The sequence below is a fragment of the Saccopteryx leptura genome, chromosome 12, assembly GCF_036850995.1.
Source record: "Saccopteryx leptura isolate mSacLep1 chromosome 12, mSacLep1_pri_phased_curated, whole genome shotgun sequence".
In the NCBI taxonomy this organism is placed as follows: Eukaryota; Metazoa; Chordata; class Mammalia; order Chiroptera; family Emballonuridae; genus Saccopteryx; species Saccopteryx leptura.
In genome coordinates, this window is record NC_089514.1 from 14,291,091 (window position 1) to 14,304,843 (window position 13,753).

At 45.9% G+C, this 13,753-nt stretch overlaps 1 non-coding gene across 1 annotated transcript; it reads left to right on the plus strand.

The window, feature by feature from the left end:
- The first annotated feature begins 12,168 nt into the window (after positions 1 to 12,168).
- Positions 12,169 to 12,275, plus strand: LOC136384322 (U6 spliceosomal RNA). Its single transcript, XR_010747595.1, has one exon. It is a non-coding gene; the product is annotated as a U6 spliceosomal RNA (small nuclear RNA).
- Positions 12,276 to 13,753: the final 1,478 nt, after the last annotated feature.

Below are 13,753 nucleotides of genomic sequence, written 5' to 3' on the forward strand. Positions count from 1 at the left end.
TTGAGAAGCATGGTCCCACAGATAAATTCCCAACTTCTGTGTAATCCATATAATGATCTTCAGTTTACTAGAAAGCCAACCTTTCCGCCTTATCTCCTGCCACACTGAGTTTCTTGCCATTTCTGGACCAAACCACACTCCTCCATTCCTCTGGATCTTTGTACAAATGGTCCCCCTTGCCTGGGATGCATTCCCCCCGCCCCCGTCTACGCCTTGAAAATTCTACCTGTGTGTCTGTCTAGACCCACATCAAATGTCTCCTCCTCAATGAGTTTTAGCTGCTTTCTCCTCAGTGAGAGGATGCATCTAGGGCTGGGCTTGTCTGGTTCTCTCTTCCTCACTGGACTAGGAGCACTGCCAAGTACCTCTGCATGTCCCAGAAGCTAATACAGGGCCTGAGTAAAGGCTTATTGGATGGATGGGTGGGTGGGCGGGTGGGTGGATGGATGGATGGATGGATGGGTGGATGGGTGGATGGGTGGATGGGTGGATGGATGGATGGGTGGGTGGGTGGTTGGATGGAAAGATGACTAGATAGACCACTGTGTTGAGAAAAGGCATCTCGTGCACCTCCTTCAGCCCCTGGCCCAGCCAGCATCACTTTCGCGTTCAGTAAGGTGGATAACACATAACCTGGTTCTTACACAGGCATAGTTCTATTTATTAATTGCAAACTCGATAACAATTCATTTCATTGTCCATGCCTGTTACACTCGTGAATGCTTAATAAGAAAAGAAGGCCAGCTGCTCTCCTAGTCTGCTTGCTTCCCGACAGCTGCCAAGGAGGAGTCAGTCCTCGTGCTGCGGCGGAAACCAGCTGGCTGCCCGGCAGCACCACTTCCTTTCCTTCTTGGTCACATAACTGGGTTAGATTTCCCAGCTTCCCCTTGAAGTAAGGTGTGGCCATGTGACAGAAGTCCAGCCAGTGGAACATGGACAAAGTGATACATACCATTTCCAAGTCTGGCCTATGAAACCCAACCGTGTGAGATGAGGCATTCTCTTTCCCCAACTGCTGGCTGGAAGTGAGATGCTCTGAAGTTCCTGGGAGATGACAGAGACTCCAGATGGAGGCATCCTGGGTCCCTGGATCACCCTGTGGACAGCCACTGCTAAATTTCCACATCAACGTAGGTTTCAAGGAAAAATATCATGTTATACTCAAACCCATCGATGTGCTGGAACTAGCTTATTCTGGCTCTAAAGCCAAGTATTACATTTTGATGAATTTTGCAAGTTAATTGTTCAATACAGTCATTATGAAGAGTTAAAATTTACAAACTAACAATTAAATACATCATGATTTTTAAAGGTAAGAATATTCAAAACTCCTCCTGACCTAACAATGTTACCATATTTTACTGTTATGTACTGCTCTTGAGGTTATTTTTTGTGAAAATAGGGTGGAATCCAAGTGTTACAAGTATCTCTTCCCAACTCTGAATTCCAAGCATGTCATATTGTGGCTTGAAATCAGCCACAGTGTCAGTATTTACACCATGGAAATTGGCAAGCGCTATAAACCAGGATGCCCCTGACCCTCACTGGAAAATGTTAATAATTACCAGGGTATCATTTTAAGGTTTATCTCTTACAGGAGCAAATATGTACTTCCCTAACACACTGACTTTCTACTTTAGGAAAAGAGGGTGACAGATTACATGCACGTTGGCTAAAGACAGATTACATGCACGTTGGCTAAAGGCAGCTCGGCATGAAGGGAAATAGCCCGAGAGCCCTCCGCAGCAGCCCAGAGCCCGGGCACATGGAGCATCACGCGGGGCTCCACGTGCCCAAGCCGAACGTGACAGAGTGCGCTGAGATCCCCGCTCATCTTCAGAGCACGAGAGTATTAAGACGAGGGCACAGCGGTTGTCATCACCCACATTCACGTTTATTGGTTGTAAATAGGAGGGAATGGAAATATGGCTGCAGAGTTTCAACCCTGTTTTAACTCTCAGCACACGCGTGTATGTTGGCACCAGCATCTGGAGGGGACCTGAGCAGGGCAGAGAAGCCGAGAGGGTGGGCAGTCCGTGGCCGAGGCGGGCCCTGGGCTGCAGGTGTGAGGACAGCAGGTTTTTGGGCCGGAGCCTGATCGACAGCATTTGAATTCACCAGGTTTGCACATGGCAAAAATGATCAAAAATAATTATCCTTTGTGGAAGTCATCATATTTCACGTAGAGGAAGGCAGTCAGATCCTGGGGCAGCTCAGTCCTCCTCCACAGGATATAAACTGCCGAAGTAGACCCCAGAGTGCAGGGCCATTTGCAAGAGACATCACACAATTCGCAGGACGTTCCCAGGCAGACACCGAATGAACTAATCCTGCTAATAGAGTATTTGATTTAATGGCACATTAAAGGGGAGCGGGGAGCGCGGCACACATCCTTCAGCTCAGCAGCTGATGGGTTACTGTAGATATCACAAGTGAAGGTGCCAAATTCTCCGCTCGCCAGAGCGAGTGAGAGTCGCAGGAGCAGACACGGGTCATTCTGCAGGTCGGGTTTTTGGTTCGGGAGCTTGGAGCAAAACCCATCAGGTTAATGCAGTTATTCTGCACTGAAGCTATGACGGCTGGTTGGAAAGAGTGATCCACATGATAACAAATGAGTTTATTTTCCTTTTAGTTAAAAAAACAAGAACTTTCTAGATTGTGCCAGAGTGGAATAAAACAGAGCTAGGAGTTTCCTTAGTGGGTCATCGCACGTGCCATCAGCATCATTTGTTTTTCGTCCTTGTGTCCTTTGCTCTCTTCTGTCACCTTTGAGTGCTTTCCCTGCACCAGGCTCTTCACATGTATTTCCATGTGTGTTGTTGTCATGCTAGCTGGGAGGGACATGCTATCGTCATCCCCCTCTACAGATGAATAATCTGAGATGCCCCGAGTACTGTCCTTTCAGCTGGATGGTGGGGACAGCAGGATTCATCAAGCATCATCACTCCAAAAGCCCAAGCCAGGAGTGGTTTGTTTAGTGAATCAAACAAACCGTATCTATATGGTGTGTGTGTGTGTGTGTGTGTGTGTGTGTGTATCCCCAGAGATACAGATTTGGAGCAAACCTTTAAATTTCCAATTTCAAATTTAGTTTTTTAATTTTTAAAAACTGCTTCCCTAAAAGAATCCAATGGGAGTTTTAAGGTAATTTTTTTCAAGAAAATGTCGCCTGCTTTCATTTTTTTCAAGATGAATGAATGCATAAAGCCCTAATTGGAAAAGGTGGCAAATTTTAGTACTTTCGGTTTACCCATTCTGTGACTACATATAACCCCCTCCTCTTCATTTTTCCATTCAGCTGCCAGACGGCCCTTTCTGAACCCTTCAGAGGGCTTTCCTATGGAAAGTGCGCTGAGCTCCCCGACACGGCATCTTCATCACGGGCCCCAGGCGTCCCTCACCCCATCTGCCTGCCCTCTTTCTCTGACTTGCATTATACATGTTGGCCACAGTAGGCTCCTTGGAGATTCTCCAAAAATTGGCACAGTCTGCCTTCCTCATTCTTTGACTGGATAATGCACAATTCCTGCTTCTTCTTTGAAAGCAGTTCAGGGTCACCTCCTCCAGGAAGTCACTGTGAACTTTATCTCCTTGCCCTACCTCTGCTTGGGGCTGCTTCTCTCCTCCCCTGTTGGAAGATCTGGGCTTACTTCTATCACATTTCATCACCGTTCTCCACATTAGAGTATCCTCAGTGCCTGGAACAGTGAGTGATCCAACCCTCAATGCATGATAGAATCACCCGGAAAGTCTGATTTAGTTGGTTGTTGTAGGCTAGGTGGGTTGAGAAGTCCTGTCCTCATTGAGGCTTGCTAACCAACTGATTGCTTGGGTCAATGGATGAATGAATGAATGAATGAATGAACACACTTGTGGCACAGAGCCCTAGACTCTGGCTAGTCCCCACCAGCCCTGGGGACTTATGACTTGCTCTGCCCTGAAGTACTTAGAAATTTTCTAACACAGGTTCTTGGTCATGCACCAGGTCAGGGGGCTGCAGATTTCTGAATCCAGTGTGTTCATGGACCTCTTGTTTGACTTTAAGAACACTAAATGAACTTCCGCTTGCCCCAATACAGAAAATGAGAAGGATGATTTCTCCCACAAGAAAGAACATAAAAAATGCTTTCTGGAGTTGAATGGCAGCTACTGTAAAGTTTCAATTCTGACTCAAAAGATGCCTTTTTCCTTCTCTATCAGCTCAGGTTAGAGCTCATCTCAAGTTCTCTGCCAACTAGGAATGCCAGACCCCTTGGTAGTCAGGAGGGTAACAGCACTCAATACCCAGTGGCCGCGGGTAACACATCCGGGTGCTGGAGGGCTGTCATCTTGACTCAGGCTCCACCTCTGGCAGGAGCTATAAGCCATCCCTGAGGTCATAATGGAACAGACCCCATCATAACAATGAAGCTTGGGAGGCCAGTTCATGGACTGGGCCAGCCTTGTCCCGCTGGTGCTGAGAATCAAAAGTCACAGGCAGAGAGCCCTTGCTAAACCTGCTCCCCTTTGTCTGCATTCTGAAGAGAAAAAACAGCCAGAAGTCCTAGAGAGCTCCGTTTGCAGAGCCTGATCTCACCCGCTATAAAATAGCTGGCGATCTCCTGCATTTGAAAAGCCACAGATGCATGCTCTGCCTTCCAGCACCAGGCGGGAGAAATGAGACAAACAAGCTTAGAAAATAAATCTGACTCTCTCCGGCTCCAGATAGCCGACAAGTGTTCGTCCATCTGCCGCGAGCGTTCACACTGTGAATGCATTGATTTGATAACACCCTCGCATAATTGATTGAGGATGAGACACTGGCTTCTTCTGTGTCGGCCGTCTGATATCTTCCCAACCCTGCTTCCCCCCTTTCTGTGTGACGAAGACGTAGAAGCCAAAAATTGTTCTGGCACTCTGATGGGATGACACATAACTTATTGGCCTTCTTGAGATAGTATACTTTTTGAGTTCTTGAATGGCAGAAACTGTTAGCTGAGTGCTTCCTTCCACCGATTCATTTGACTTATCTTCACAATTCTGCATGCATTCTTTCTATCCTGGCTGTTCTGTTGTACTTACAGGCAACAAAAAATAGCTAAAGGTCTGTTGTTATACCTCGAGTCTGTCCCTAGGAAGAGGCGCACAGCGGGAACCATGCACTGACATAGAACAATGCTAACTGCAGAACTGTTGTTTGAGACATGAGCCTGGGGAATAATACTGATCTTTCTACTCACAGCGACCACAACAACCCATGTCTCTCTGCGGTCGTGGCATTCATATGTCACCACCATTTCATTAAATGAGATCAAAACATCTGTGAGGATGGCTGTTTTATCAGACAAAGTCATCACAACTTACTTTACAAAGCAGCGCTCACAGACACCACAATAACCCCTTCGCCTCCCTGCGGTTGCGGCATTCGGATGTCACCACCATTTCATTAAATGGGATCAAAACAGCTGTGAGGATGGCTGTTTGTATTTTGTTGTACAAAGTCATCACAACTTTACAAAACAGCTGAGCAGCTAGCAGGCATGCCTAAAATAGAAGAGCTGATCACAAGAGGATGAATATGACCAGAGGACAGAACGGGGGCGGGTGGAGTTGGGATGTACTGTGGCGAGGAGTTCCACGGCTCGCTGCAAATGGCCCCGAGCCTATGATCATGTGGTTATTTGCGGTTGACTATTAGGCAAAGATGTACCCTAGGACAAGTTGAGTTCAGCTTCTAACAAACAGACACCTAGATACTAAGATTCAGTTCAGCCTCGGACCGACCACTACCTGCCAGTCCTAAAGACAGCAGCTCTGGCTGATAGCACGTCCAGGTCTCCTCTCCTACCTGCAGTGCTCAGCTGCCAGCCCTGAAGCAGCAGAGACTCCGATGAGACACAGTTTTTAATTCTTTTTTTTTTTTTTGTATTTTTCTAAAGTTGGAAACGGGGAGGCAGTCAGACAGACTCCCGCATGCACCCGACCGGGATCCACCTGGCACGCCCACCAGGGGGCGACACTCTGCCCACCAGGGGGCAATGCTCTGTTGCAACCAGAACCATTCTAGCGCCTGAGGCAGAGGCCACGGAGCCATCCCCAGCACCCGGGCCAACTTTGCTCCAGTGGAGCCTCGGCTGCGGGAGGGGAAGAGAGAGACAGAGAGGAAGGAAAGGGGAGGGGGTGGAGAAGCAGATGGGCGCCTCTCCTGTGTGCCCTGGCCGGGAATCGAACCCGGGACTCCTGAACGCCAGGCCGACGCTCTACCACTGAGCCAATCGGCCAGGGCCTAGTTTTTTAATTCTTGGAGGCACACCAACTTCTCTAGCTGGACAGCATGGCCAAGGCAGCGTGGCTAAGTGGTTAAGTCATTGACTTTCAAGTGAAACAGAGGAAGGATTTGCATTTTGTCCATGCTGCTTACTAGCTGTGTGTCACCAGGAAAACTACTTACCCTCATATTTCAGTTTACTCATCTATGACATGGACTTCATGGGGATAGACAGTCTTGTCAGTGCTCTGCCTTTACCTCTTCTAACTGCATCCTTCTCCGTAAAGCTTCTTCTCATGGTCAGAGCCCTCTGTTCCTGCTCACCTGGCTGGCTGGCTGCACCAGAGAATCCAGGCTCCGCAGGAGAAGCCCTCAACTAGTGAGGGTGGGGCAGGTGTAGAAGTCGGTCCCGGTATATAAATACTTCAACTCCCAGGACCCTTGAATGGAACCCCCTCTAAAATGCAGATTCTACAGGGACCCCCAGACTTCTACAGTTAAGGTTGTTCTCTGCAACATGACTTGCTAAATGACAAACGCTTTGTCAGCTGCCTTTCTTTGTCCCGAAGTCATCTCCCAGGAAACTTCAGAGAGTGCCTTTTCCCCACAGGTCTCTCCAGAGGGAATGCCTGTTCTAATTGGCCTCCCCAGTAGATGTGCATTTTTCAAAAGCCTGTGGTCAGGGACACCCTACAGATCTACCCATGAGTTTGTCCAGTGCCCAGGCAGATAGGTTTAGTCCAGGGGTCCCCAAACTTTTTACACAGGGGACCACTTCACTGTCCCTCAGACCGTTGGAGGACCGGACTATAAAAAACAACAACTATGAACAAATCCCTATGCACACTGCACATATCTTATTTTAAAGTAAAAAAACAAAATGGGAACAAATACAATATTTAAAATAAAGAACAAGTAAATTTAAATCAACAAACTGACCGATATTTCAATGGGAACTATGGGCCTGCTTTTGGCTAATGAGATGGTCAATGTGCTTCTTTCACTGACCACCAATGAAAGAGGTGCCCCTTCCGGAAGTGCGGCGGGGGCCCGATAAATGGCCTCAGGGGGCCGCAGTTTTGGGATCCCTGGTTTAGTCTCTGCATGGCCTGCAATGCTCCTTCCCAAAGTGGTGTAAGTTTCTACACTCTTGTTGGCTGATGCTAGAAATATCCTAGGATTACCTTTTGAAAACTTCATTATTAGGGCAGTGAATTAAGTTGTACGGTGCTATTTCCCTTCTGAAATTGGTACATTCAGTCCCCCACCATACTTCTACAATGTAGTGGATCAGTCCAACACTCTGTCTGGGACAGTGAACCACTTGCTGTCCCCCAGGGTCACAAGGCACCAAGGACAGCACAGCAAATGTCTTTATCATAAATCCCACTTTATTCTTGACTTAAAGTATATAATTGGGAATTTTTCCACAGAGGAAAAAAAAGTCCATGAATCACTGTTTCTCTCTTAACCTTGTAGGGTCTTATGGGAATTCAGGCATTCAAAAGAGAAATGAGCAACTAACTGTACATGAAAGGTTTAGGGGTGGGTTTTTTTTGGTAATGGCAGTAGTTAGAATTAGCTGTTATTAGTGGGAAAGTTGAAGTCCAGAGCTTGTTAGCACATTTAGTTGGAGCAAAGGTGTTAATGAAAGTAGTATTTGCATTTATTTCTCATCAAGGCTAAATGAAGCCAGGTAGAAGAGTCAGGTCAAGTTCATCTTCTGGGAGCAAAAACAAGCCAGAGCCCATACTCTCTTAGTAATGGGACAGCTGCATAAGAACAACAGCCAATGTTATTGTTTATCTTCATTGTTTAAACTCCAGCTTTTGGGTCAGGGCACCTGGACAAAGGGGTACCTGTAGACATGGGCACCTGGGGGTCATAGTCGGCCACACAGTGTGGTCATGACACTGCATACATGCCATTTCCTAGATATCAGTGCTGTGTCAGCTCCCTCTGGAGCACGGTCTCCTCCCTGAGGGTCTGTAACCCATGAGACGTCTGGTCATTCTGATGTGTCTCAGGGTAACACTTGTTTCAATTCTTTCCCCTCTTAATCAGTTCAAAGTCAAACCCATTTCAGTGCCCTTAGGGGGTCCTCATGATCTGTTTCTGTTCATTTCAGGGGTTTGAATGCCTGATAGACAGTATCTTACCGGAACCACTGAGGCCCACATAAAGCTGGAGGGATGTTGACAAACCCACCCTTGGCTTTCACAGAATCCTTTCCTCTGCTGTCCTGGACGGCCCCACAATTTGTCCGTGGAAAGGGCGGCTTCAGAAAATTCACTCTTTATGGTGGCGATTCAGTCTCACGTCTGAGTTCTTGATAGGAACGTGTTCAAATTTAAAAGTATATTTTAACATAGAGTCTACGGAAACACACTCCCTCTGCTATTGGGATCCTCCCGCCAAGCGGAGACCTTGGGGCTGGCTGCTTCATGACTGCTTCGTTTTCCCATTCAATCCATTTTCACTGAAAAGGAGACACAAGCAGTGAAGCCAATATAGTTTTATTGGATCCAATGCACTGCCACTAAAACAAATATATGTACACTCAGGCCAATACACTTTTATTAAAACAAACAGAATTTAATTCAAACCAGCATTCAATACATTTTCTCAAAGCAATGAAATTAAGCTCTACCAGTACTTCTGCTCAATATGTTTTCCCAATCAAATCCATTTGAACAAAGTGAAATATATTTATCATAGATAACACATTTTTATTAAAAACAAATTCACTGAAACCAAGTTTCCCTTTGAACTGATAGATAGAAATTCTAACCAATTGTGCAATTAGATCATAGAAACGGATGTATTTTTACTTTTAGCAAAAAAGCATTTTTATTTAGGTCCACTTTAAAGCACCCTAATGAATAATAAAAGTTGCTCCAACAATGTCTTTAATGGAGTATTTTCTCAAAGGTATGTCCTTTGGGGTTGATACAATCTAGAAGAAAAACCACTTAGGGGAAAAGAACAGTGCTGGGAATAGGATTACATAAATTCAGATTTGTAATGATTACATATTTACATCTACCTATGTGTACTCGGAGTGAAGTTGTCGGACACACAGGAAATGCAAAAGCCATGTTTGGGGATACTTTGTAGTGGCGTGTTATACCACATTACCCAGAGAAACCCCCCTTGACAGATGTTCAAACATAAATCCTCATCTATCTGAGGCTAACTAAGGATTATTATGCATAGGGAGAACTTGATGGAATGGAAGGTTGTGTATTTGCATGGCTCTTTGCAGGAGATTTCCTCATCAGTGCCTAGATCACAAACCATGTTCACATCTTCCAAAGAAGCAGGGAGAGGGAGAACCCACAACATACAAACAAGAGTATCCAAGTTCATTGCACCTCCATGCAGGCCCACCCTGCTCCTGACATGAGGTAGGCCCTCAGATAGAGAAACAGGTCTAGAGAAATTAGAGCCCAGTCCCGTAGGGCACATTAGGGCTTTCATCCATGGCCAACCCATCCTGTCTGCTTCTGCAGTGATCCCTACACTCTCTTGTCTGCTTCCGCCCTACTCCAAGACTGCAAGGGCGAGGAGGGACAGAAACAAAGAATTCTACTGCCCTCACTAAGTAGCCCAGGAAATGGTCTTTAAATCAAGACTGTGGGTTCCCAGTACTATTTCTTCTTTCCTGCCTGGTAAAATGCAAGAAGTACAAATTGTGCCCACAAGTCATTGGGAAAAAAATTAATTGACCTCTGAGGTGCCCTGGCCATGAATGGACTAGACCCACCTTCCCTAGGCACAGCTAGCTAGTCATGAAGGATACCTTGAGAACAGTTAACACAAGATGTTCACCACAGAATTATATACAGAGGCGAATGTCGGAAACCCAAATATCTAGCGTCTGGGAGAATAGCTAGATATATTATGATAACATCTTCCTGATGTATTTTATAGTATTCATATCAGCACAGTATTACAAGCATTCAGAATCATATTGTAGAGAGATTTATTGAATGGGAAATGTCCATGGTATGTTATTAAACTTAGAAAATGTTTAACAAAATATTATGTGCTGTGGGTCAAATAAGTTTGCAAATATGATGTATATGTTTGCTCGCTTATAGTTTTTGCATTGGGTGTGGGAGACAGGCTGTAAGCCGGCAAAGTCATTATAGCCTAAGGCTTAGTGTTAAGACTAAGCCTTTCCTGTCCTTTTAACACTAAGATCTTTTCAAAACTAAGCTTCTCTCCACACCCTTGACTGTTGCATGATGTGGGGTGGGGCACTCTAATGAGGAATCCCATTTATGCCTCAGGTAAGTGACTTTGTATCAGAGACTTCCTTATTTGTATATTGGCTTAAAGGTTTTGATTTTCTACACCAGGGGTCCCCAAACTACGGCCATGGGCTGCATGCAGCCACCTGAGGCCACTTATCCGGCCCCTGCCCCACTTCCGGAAGGGGCACCTTTTTCATTGGTGGTCAGTGAGAGGAGCACATCCGCATCCTGTGCTCCTGGAGCACTGTATGTGGTGGCACCGGAAAATGTGGCGTCGCTCACGTTCAGTACTACTTCCGGTGATGCGGGATGCACACATCACAGCTCCGCAGCACGTCATATCACTTGTTACGGCTAGCAGTGACAAATATGGAACTGGACATTGACCATCTCATTAGCCAAAAGCAGGCCCATAGTTCCCATTAAAATACTGGTCAGTTTGTTGATTTAAATTTACTTGTTCTTTATTTTAAATATTGTATTTGTTCCCGTTTTGTTTTTTTTACTTTAAAATAAGATATGTGCAGTATGCATAGGGATTTGTTCATAGTGTTTTTTTATAGTCTGGCCTTCCAACGGTCTGAGGGACAGTGAACTGGCCCCCTGTGTAAAAAGTTTGGGGACCCCTGTTCTACACTATAAAATGGGCAGACCGGGGGCGTGCTCTCTCTCAGTTCCTGAAATTAACATTGCATAGGAAAGGCAGTCAAGATGGCGGAGTGCTGAAGAAGAAGCCAGTTTGTGCAGAGAGAAGGAGATGGGGAACCGGGGTGAATAAGGCTGATGAGGTAGAAACCTTTGATTCTAGGAATACTCGGATGAGTCAGTGGCTTTTGGAGCCCTGAATGGAAAGGGAAGTGTTTTCCCACTGTGTGTATTTCTTGCCCACCGGGTGTGAGCTAGGATTAAATGTAATGACCCACCAGTTCTTGGCTCCGTTGTTTCGTTACCGTCTGTCCAAATCAAATGCGAACTTGCATGGGCCAGGCAGCTGTGATGGTGGCCACGGCTACTGGCCATACATGTGCAATAAGTTATCTTTTTAAAATAGACAGGCATGTCTAAGGTTAAATGAGTGGTGAGGTTATATATTTCTCCCTTTTACAAATCTCCTACAATGAGCACATACTACTTTTGATATAAGAAAATTATTTAGAAAGTAATTATTTTAAAAAGATGGTGTTAAATCCAGTCTAACAAGTAATAGCCAAATATTGGGTCTGCCCCTATAACCTGAATTCTGCTATCCTTTTGGAAAGGGGCAGGATTCTTCCTCATGGTCTTTGTCTCTTTGCAAGACTCAGTTTGAAGACCCGTTCAACTGGTCACCCAGCACGCATTTATACAAGAACCCAGGGCATAAATTTCTCCTTAGTTTGTTCCAGAAGCAGTGGCTCGGCAAAACAAGATGTGGCTGCTTTATTTTGTCGGCTGATATGAACTGTGTCGCCCCGGGTTCTCCCTTTTGCCTTAGTTTAAGCCCTGCTTGGCCGTTCTAATCTCATCTCCAACGTCTCGTAACAGCTGAGGCCGCTACTCCTTTTCAGCAATTTAAGTTCTACTTTCTCTGTCTATCATTCTGTTTCATTATTGTACTTACTTATAAAAGAGATCCAGATTTATTTTGGAAACAGATTTGAATTACAGAAAACATCCTCTAGAGTGCTTGTTCTGACGACACATATACCAAAATTAGAACAAAAAAGAGAAGCTAAGCATGGCCCCTGCGCAAAGACGCCACGCTAATTCTTGAAGTTGTTCATATTTTTTTGATGGTTGCCTAAGGGGAGGGGCATGGGGGTGTAATGTACAGCATAGAGAATATAGTAAATAATATCATAATAATAACTTTACAGTGACAGATGGTTCCTAGACTTATCATGGTGATCACACCATAAGGTATATAAATGTAGAACCACTAGGTTGTATACACTAATATAATAAAAATATTTGACTATGATTACACAAAGAAAGTTCCTGGTGCCTTCTGGGAGACATGGCGTGTCCACAGAGCCCCAGCTACACTGGGTGAGTGACACCTGAGGAGGAACCCTGGGGAAAAATGTACCTTGGGAGTCATCTCATTCCAATTGCTAAGGCACAAGATCCTCTGTCCTTTAGATGGCACTGATAAAGGAAGGTCGGCTTTCCTGACTGAAGGAGCAGCTACAGTGCCCCCTGTGGTCTGGAGGTATTGGACAGCGAGTCAAGGAATAGGGGTCCTCTCTTCTTCATTAAGACCCTCTGTGTGCCCTCCTGGAGAGGATTTGCTTTTCTGGGCTTCTTCGTGCATGTGGTTCCTAGTCATGGTTCCTTCTATTACATCTGTGTCCTCATTTGGTGTTTTCCTGCACCCCGCTGGGAGGAGGAGAACGGAGACAAGAAGAAGGAGGGAGGTATGGTTTGGAGGTTGGTGGTAGAGAAAGGCAGGCACACAGAGAAACAGAGGAGACAATGCAGAGTACCCAAGACATGCAGTGGAAACACATGTGAAAATAATTGCTGTGCATTGTATTATTTTAGATGAAAATTATAGAAATAAATGTAACTATCCAAGTTATAAAGTTTCCCATCTTCATTAAAAATAAAGAGTTAAGAAATGAAAAGCAGTAGCAAGGAGGCAGGGTGTCCTGAGATTTCTTCTTCTTCTCCCCAAGGCACTGTGCCCAACAAAGATTGTCATGGAGGCAGCCGGTTTTCTGTCCCACTACCACAGTTATTTCTTTTTCTCCTCCCTTGTCAAGGGTCGCCCAGAGCTCCACACCCACCCCGGGCCAGCCTCTCCCAGTCCGGACTTCTTCATAGACGAGTCACCCTCCCCCACTGACCTTCCAAGCGTCCCATTCCCAGGTCTTCCCTCCAGTCCTGAGAAAGTGCCTTCTCCACCGGCTGTCTGTGCACGAGCCCATCTAACCCTCTCACTGACCCTCTGAGGTCGACATCTCATCCCCATTTCACAGAGGTGGAAACCGAGCCTCAGAGAAGTCAAGTGGCTGACCCTGAGTCACATAGCTCCTGTATAAACTGAGTGACAGCTAATATTCAGACCCGTCAGCTGACAGCAGAGCAGGTGTCTGCCCTGCTTCTCACTGCTTTCTTAGGAGGTCTCGGGGATCATCTGGCTTGATGTGCACCTGGTGCAGAAAAGGAACCTGAAGCCCAGAAAGGTGAAGTGGCTTGTCCAAGGTCACCTGGATCATGTCGTTTGGCCTTGGGCTCTCTGCTGTCCGCCGTACTGCATAGCTCA